The sequence below is a fragment of the Gracilinanus agilis genome, chromosome 2 (assembly GCF_016433145.1).
Source record: "Gracilinanus agilis isolate LMUSP501 chromosome 2, AgileGrace, whole genome shotgun sequence".
Lineage (NCBI taxonomy): Eukaryota > Metazoa > Chordata > Mammalia > Didelphimorphia > Didelphidae > Gracilinanus > Gracilinanus agilis.
This window is the reverse complement of record NC_058131.1, coordinates 331,686,931-331,695,017: the sequence shown is the minus strand read 5'-3', so window position 1 is coordinate 331,695,017 and position 8,087 is coordinate 331,686,931.

Genomic DNA, 8,087 nt, shown 5'->3' with positions numbered 1-8,087 from the left:
TCTCTCTCTCTCTCTCTCTCTCTCTCTATATATATATATATATATATGTATATGTATATATACATATGCATACAATATGCACACAGATACATACATACATATGCATTTATACATATATTTTCATATAAGTATAATTATAGATACACTTTTTTTTGGCTCTGCTCAATTCACTCTACAATGAATTATTAAATCTTCCCATGCTTCACTTTGTTCATAATATTTGCCATTTCTTATACTAAATCTCATTATATCCATATACCTCAATTTATTTAGCAATCCTTTAAATCTCATATGACAAATAGTATTTTGGGGAGAGGAAAAATAAAAAAAAGTCAATGATTGATACACTAAAAAGCCCCCAAACATGTATAATGTATAATACCCGTGGACTTCCCACCTCCATTGATGGGTTGGTTTGGGGTATCTTCTCCTGTCTCTTTTCTTGAGTTCCACTTATAATTTTGTTACATTTACTTTTTTTGTGAAAGCATTGGCTCATATATATATATATATTTTTTTTTTTAAACCCTTATCTTCCATCATGAAATCAATACTGTGTATTGGTTCCAAGGAAGAAGAGTGGTAAGGGCTAGTCAATGGGGGGTGAAGTGACTTGCCCAGGGTCACACAGCTAGGGAGTGTCTGAAGCCAGATTTGAACCCAGGAGCTCCAATCTATGGGTCTGGCTCTCAATCCACTGAGCCACCCAGCTGCCCCCTATTACATTTACTTTTGATTTGTTCACATTGTCGCAGTTAGTATATATTAGTTTCTTTACTTACTTCACTCTGTATCACTTCATATAAATCTTTCTTTGTTTCCATGTATTCATCATACACATTATTTCTTATAGCACATTAATACTCCACTATATTCATGTATCACAGTTGGTTAACCATTCCCCAGTTGATGGACATCTACTTTGTTTTCGATATTTAGCACATATTTATCACAAAAAGTCTATTATAAATATTTTGGAGTCCATGAGACGTTTTTTTCTTGTGAATGACTTCCTTGTAGTGTAAACTCAGTAAGAGAGTCTCTGGTCAAAGAGTATGGACATTTTAGTCACATTAGTTGTGAAATTCCAAATTGTTTTACAAAATGGTTGTATCATTTCATAGCTCCACCCAAAATGTGTTCCTATGTTTATCATTGTACACCCCTCCAACATTGATTATTGCTATTTTTTATTATTTTTGCTAATTTTCAGGGCATGCAGTAAACCTAAGGGTTGTCTTGCTTTGTATTTCTCTTGTTATTAGTGATCTGGAACATTTTTTCCATGTAGTTTGAGTATTTTGTAGTTCTTTGGAGACTTTAATATTCTTTGACCACTTATTTGTTGGGGAATTGTTATTAATCCTATATATTGATGTTCAAGGTTGATATGCCTAGAATATTGAACTTTTTAAAGAGCAATTTGATATGAAGATTTTTCCCACTCAAGCCCCTCCTTTCTTATCCTAGATGCAATAATTTTGTCTGTGCAAATGCTTTTCAGTTTCAAGTTCCTTCTTTTGCTGTAGACAGTATTAAGTTCCTTCATTTGCTTTACTTTAATCTTTTTTTTTTAAGGTGACCCAGTTTCCCAGTGAATCTCTTCCCACTCACCCCTAACCCATGATCCTCTCTTCTCATTTGATAGTTCCCCTTCTTTTCTCCTTTAGCTAGTCCTGGTCTTTCATTTTTAGATTTTTTTTTTTTTAATTTTAAACCCTTAACTTCTGTGTATTGACTTATAGGTGGAAGAGTGGTAAGGGTAGGCAATGGGAGTCAAGTGACTTGCCCAGGGTCACACAGCTGGGAAGTGTCTGAGGCCGGATTTGAACCTAGGACCTCCTGTCTCTAGGCCTGGCTCTCAATCCACTGAGCTACCCAGCTGCCCCCCTGGTCTTTCATTTTTAAATTTCACTATTTTTTACTCCTTTCCAAAAAAAAGATTTCTTTTATTCTCTTCATTCTTCATCTCATTCTGTTTATTTATACCCTCATTCCCTGATTCATGACCTTTATAATTCTTGGTCTTTCTTTTTTTTTTTCATATTCCTTATACAATCAAAGCTTCTAAGGTTTCCATTTTAGACTTTCTCTTCTAGATTCTTTCTGCCACTGCCTTCTAGAGCTTACCCCATGGATTCCCCTTTTCCACTGTGACTCATTTTCAAAGCAATGCTAATTATATCAGGTGTCAGAGAGGACATTGATCCATGATAGGGACCCTCACTCACCATATCCCATGATTCTATAGCCCACCATTGATCTATACCCTTTCTTGTTGACTTTTTTTCTAGAAAAGGTTTTTATTTGGAAATCTATTCCCTCTGTCCATGTTCTATGGAACTTCCAGGTGTCACTTGCAACTAGGTGTTCCAACTTCCCCCTTTCCAGGACAGCACCCTGAGGCCTCATCTAGTGGAAGGCCCTCATTTTCCTTTAATGATCCTCTCTTTTTACCCATAGGATCTTTCATCAGTGGAACCTCCTCTTACCTTCAAAGTAAGGTTTCCTTCCTCCCCCATCCCCTTTTCAACCTTTCCTCCTTCCTTCTTACCCACACCTCCATGAATTCTTCTCTTTCTGAGATCCCAAAGGTCCCCTTTCGCTCATGGCTAACCTTGATTTGACCCTGGTACATCATTCACTTTTCTTTATTTGTTCTCCTCTACTCTTTATGTCCCCTTCCTTGTTGTAATATAATCCCACAAAAGAAGACTATGTAGGCAGAGGGTCTCCAGGTTCCATCCATGATGTCCCCTATTTGCCTCTTCATGTTATCTCTTCCATATTCCCATTTTCACCTCTGTCTCTTTGTGTTCATTTAGAAAGAAGTCTCTTACTGGCCTCTCTGTTATCTTCCTGTTGCTGTCATTGTTCTTATCTGCTGCATTATTTATTCACTCCTATATTTCTGTTGTTTGGGGTATTTGAGAGTAATCCTCTTAATTCTGATTTTCTTTTAAAAATGTTTGAACTTCTTTATTGTTGAACATTCATCTTATTTTCCTGGGTAGTTAAGTTCAGATTTGCAAGATAGGTCATCTAGGGCTACATCCTGAGATCCATTGCTCTTTCATTCCATTCCTTCCTCTTTTTTTTTTTTTTGTTTTGTTAGCAGATTCAGAATAATGTTGAATTTTTTTTTTAAACCTTTGACTTCTGTGTATTGGTTCCTTGGTGGAAGAGTGGTAAGGGTGGGCAATAGGGGTCAAGTGACTTGCCCAGGATCATACAGCTGGGAAGTGTCTGAGGCCGAATTTGAACCTAGGCCCTCCCGTCTCTAGGTCTGGCTCTCAATCCACTGAGCTACCCAGCTGCCCCCTAATCTTGTATTTTTTGATTGTCTTTTCTTTTGTACTTAAAGGTTTTTCTCTGGATGGCACAAATAGTTTTTTTTTTTTTCTGAATTCACTTGTTAACCTCAAACACTATGTGTCTTGGAGTTTGCAGGCTTGAGTTTCCTTTTTTTCTGGAGATAATCTAAATTCTGTCATTTGGAATTTAATTTTCTATGTTTAGAAGTTGAGTTGTAGGTAGTTCTATTATTTCCTTCATTATGGTGTTGAGGTTTCTTTTTTTTTTTGTCCTGTTGTACTCTTCTGGGAGACCTAAATTTTTCTTTGCACTTCAAGTTCAGCATGCTTTGTATAGTAAGAATATTTTCTTTTAATGTTACTATTTTGCTTCTCTTCTAAGTCTGCCTTGTTTTCAGACTATTTGAATTTTCAATCTTTCATTCTCTCTTTTTCTTTGGGGAGATTTTCCTTTGCCGATTCAAATTTTTACTAGTTTGTTTGTTGTTTTTGCTGTACAGGTCATATATTCTGCTCTTCTAGTTTCTTTTTTAAAGCACTGAGGAATAGCATGTTGTGGTTACTTGTCCTCTTTAAATTCCATAGCATTCTCTCTCTCCTCAGATGTTGGAACATTTTATTTTGCATGACTTATTCTTAGATGCCTGGTCTTCCTTACTAAATCTGGAGGCCATGTTTCCTTTTGTTATTTTTCTGTTGAATCATTTATATTCAAGGTCTCTGAGATTTCTCCTTCCTGAAATCTTTGGTACTTTTGGGCTTTTTTCCCTCATCTTATTTTCCTTATCTCTCATTTTCTGACTCTTTCCCTTCTGGTTGTGATTTTCTTGGGGGCTGGATCACAAAGGGACTCCATCTTCTCTCCTCGCTGGGTAATTCATATGTACAAATGAAAATACCAGCCTATGTCTCTGACTCAGATGACTTTTGAGTGATTGGATCTGACCTCAGCTGAATGCTGGGCTCTTCCTTTAGACTTGGCGTGGAAAGGACTTACCTAAAATCTCAAAACTAATGTACCAGCACTAATCTCAAGGTCCTAAATCTAACACTAGGCTGTTTTTCACTGTACCTTGCTACCAGGTATAATAATAATTTCTCCTCTTGATCCCCAGGTTTTTAATGTATAAAATGAATTGTTGGTCTAGACCAGTTGTGGGCAAACTATGGCCTGTGGGCCAGATGTGGCCCCCTGAAATGTTCTATCCCTCCTTGTGACATTATTCCTAATCTGATGAATACAATGAGTAGGATACAGTACAATGAAACTTCGAAAGAGTTGCCTTAGAAACAGACTGACAGAATGAGCATTTCCTTTCCTTTGGCCCCCTCTTTAAAAAGTTTGCCCATCACTGGTCTTGACTTTTAATATAGATGAGTTAGTTAAGGAAGGGATACATATAGATAGAGACAGGTAGAACAACAGCAATTGATAAATATCCATTAAAGCAGCCTCTGACTACAGAAGAATTTTACCGATTCTGGTGTTTGACATTATTTGGTCTACTGGTAAGAACATTAAAAGGAATTTTGGGTTCATTTAGACTGAGGCATTCGTCTCTAACTCAATATGAAATTTCATATCCCCTATTATATATAGATCATCCAGAATTTGTTTTGAATCACCTTATTCCATTGTATCCTTTTCTCACAGCTACTTGGGCTTGGTGACTGACTGGACATGCCACAACTGGAGGTCTGAGGGACCAGTGTAATCATATCTTCTCCTATCCCTACCCCTTTTTCCTCATACCCTTCCTCATATGGATTAGGGGCTCCAGAGGCACAGGCCAGTATTTCAGGAGGTAGGCTAACTTTCAGAGAAACTGACCAAAGAGGACTAAAATCTTTGCCATTTGGCCATTAAGGTAAAAGATGTTTCTACTCTCTGGACATCTTGGAATCCTGAAGCCTCCAGGACTATTTCTGAGTAGGAACCTTCCTGAACTATGCTTCCTCACTGGTGTCTTCCAAAACTGTGATCTTGCGGTATCCCATGGTCTCTGTTTTACCACCACTGTGCCTGGTATCACTAGGCATTCTCTCTGCAAGCCCTTTCTTTAGAGTGCCCTCTTGCCATCCTTTTCCTTAAGTGTCAGAATTGCCAGTAATGATAATGCATCTGCGTAGCTTCCCTTCCTTACATCAGACTGAAGCAAGGATGCTGGATGGTGGTATAGTATATTGGATCATTTGTGTTACACCCCTCGATGTATGGATATGCCCATGTGGTTTGCGCAGCCTTCAAAAAACCCTTCTGTACTTAAATTAAGATGGATGTGACTTTGTCTATGTTTTTGAAATCTGGCTAATGTAGCCATCTCTCAAATTTTTTTTCAGTTCAACTGTTCTATTTTTCTCACATTCTAAACTTTAAGGACATTTTTAGCTTTCATATTTCATGTTCTCACATTTTTTTCATCCTTCCCAAAGCCTTAATAATTTCTTTTTTCCGAGGTATCTTCCATTTCTGATATTCTATTGTTTGAGGTTTCTTGCAACTGTAATATTCACTTTTTCACATTCTCTGTTCTAAAAATCTTTGCAATTTTTCATCATGTGTTCTCACATTCTATATTCTAGAATCTCTTCTAGCTAGAACATTGTTTCTGAAGGTTTCTTAAAGTTCTGATGTTCCATATTCTTAAAGTTTATGATTTGAGGTCCCTTTCTGCTCTATTGTTCTTAAAAAGTTTAAAGTATGTAGCAATGGAGAATGTGGACAAGAACCTGAAAAATTTAGTAGATTGCTGATTTTTTTCAGACCTCTGATATTTTAGACATGTACAAAGCAGAGTAACTATAATTTTCTTAAAAGGACAAAAAAATTTTCCTTTTTCTTCTGAAAAAAAAAAGCAATCTGTTCTCATTTTCTATTTCTCATGTATCCAGGAGACATATTTATAAATAGGACACAAAAGGAACTTGAAACTTCTCTGGCCTTTAACTGTTCAGAATGTGCTTTTGGTATATGTTAATCAGGAAACAGGGACATCTTGGATGCAATATAGAAATAATTTGTGAAGGGCTATGAAAGACTTCTTCTTTTTTTTTTTTTTTTTTAAACCCTTACCTTCCATCTTGGAGTCAATACTGTGTATTGGCTCCAAGGCAGAAGAGTGGTAAGGGCTAGGCAATGGGGGTCAAGTGACTTGCCCACGGTCACACAGCTGGGAAGTGTCTGAGGCCAGATTCGAACCTAGGACCTCCCATATCTAGACCTGGCTCTCAATCCACTGAGCTACTCAGCTGCCCCCTATGAAAGACTTCTTAAAATGAAGTGAGCTAATAGCATCTAGGGAAAACATTGTGATTGAGGGATTTATGGAGAAAGTTATACAAGGTTATTTTTCTTAGCCATGGAATCAGAACTAAGACAAAAGGACTGTTTTACCTCAGGACAGTGAAATTTAAAGGAAACTGATAGTTCTTCTATTTCTTCAGTAATTGAGTTCAGCACCTGGTTAGCAAGAATAACAAGTTAAAATAAAAAACTATCAGAAAGCTTTTTTTTTGTCCCACCTCACTTGATCCTACTTCCCACTTCCCTAATTCTGGCCTTGTTCTATTGTTTGCTGTTCAATGGTTTCTCTCTTCTTTCCACAGAGCAGTGTTCAGGTTCTTCCTACCCTTCCTCCTTTCCCCAGCAGAACTTATCTTTAAAAACTGACATGAGTTTATTTAAACCTTTACCTTATGTCTCAGAATCAACACCAAGTATTGGTTCCAAGACAGAATAGCAGCAAAGGCTAGGCAACTGAGATTAAGTGACTTGCCCAAGATTACTCAGCTAGAAGTGTCTGAGGCCAGATTTGAACTTCTGATCTCTAGGACTGGCTCTCAATCCACTGACCCACTTAGCTGCCCCTAGCTTTCTCTGTGTGCCAAAATTGCCAGTTATGACTCTGAACACAAAGAGCTGTTGTATTCAGGACAGTATGTTTGGCATAGTGACCATTGTATTCAGTGAAACCCTGCCAATGACTGCTGGCCACTAATGATCATCTTATGAATAAATAGATTTGACTATATCAAAGACACATTAATATGAGGCATTTGTGAAGTTTTAATTCTTATATCTAATGACAAAGTGCAGATAAAACTTGCATCGAGGAATGTATAATTGGAATTTGGGAGATGCCACTTAAAAGTATGTTATATATTTCCTATGGACATGTGAGAGACTTTGAAACTACATTTCCCATGATTCCTCATGTAAAACAGGAAGTATGATGATGTAAGAAAGGGGATAAATCTCCTGGGTGAGGAGGAAGTCGCTCTCTTAGCTACGAGGCACGGGGCGATACGAAAGGTAAAGATGGCTGAGGCAATGGGAATTCTTACAGGCTCCTGGTCTAAAGATTTTTATCTCTATCAGCATGGCTTTAATTAAACTACTAACTTATATTATTATATCAGTCTTTATCATTTTTAATCGTAACGATTATGGCAACCAGAAGTTTGGAATTCGAATTCTCAATTTTCCAGATAGCCTTTCAGAAACGATAGCCATGCCTTCTATTGGGCCAGTAACAATAATTAAAATGGAGACTGGCTTTCCTCACCATGCTTTCACTAAAAGCAGCGGCATGTTTTTGCCCCACATGGGACTCAGCCAGCCAGTCCAGCCCAAACCACCTTGGGAGGTCAGGCCAGCAAATTCTGGCTTCTGGCTTTAAAACCAAAACGCCGGTGCCCAGCCAGTGTGCCTCTGCCACCGCTTCTGACCCCTGACCTGGACTTCATCCCTGCCTGGCCCACCGGTACAGACCA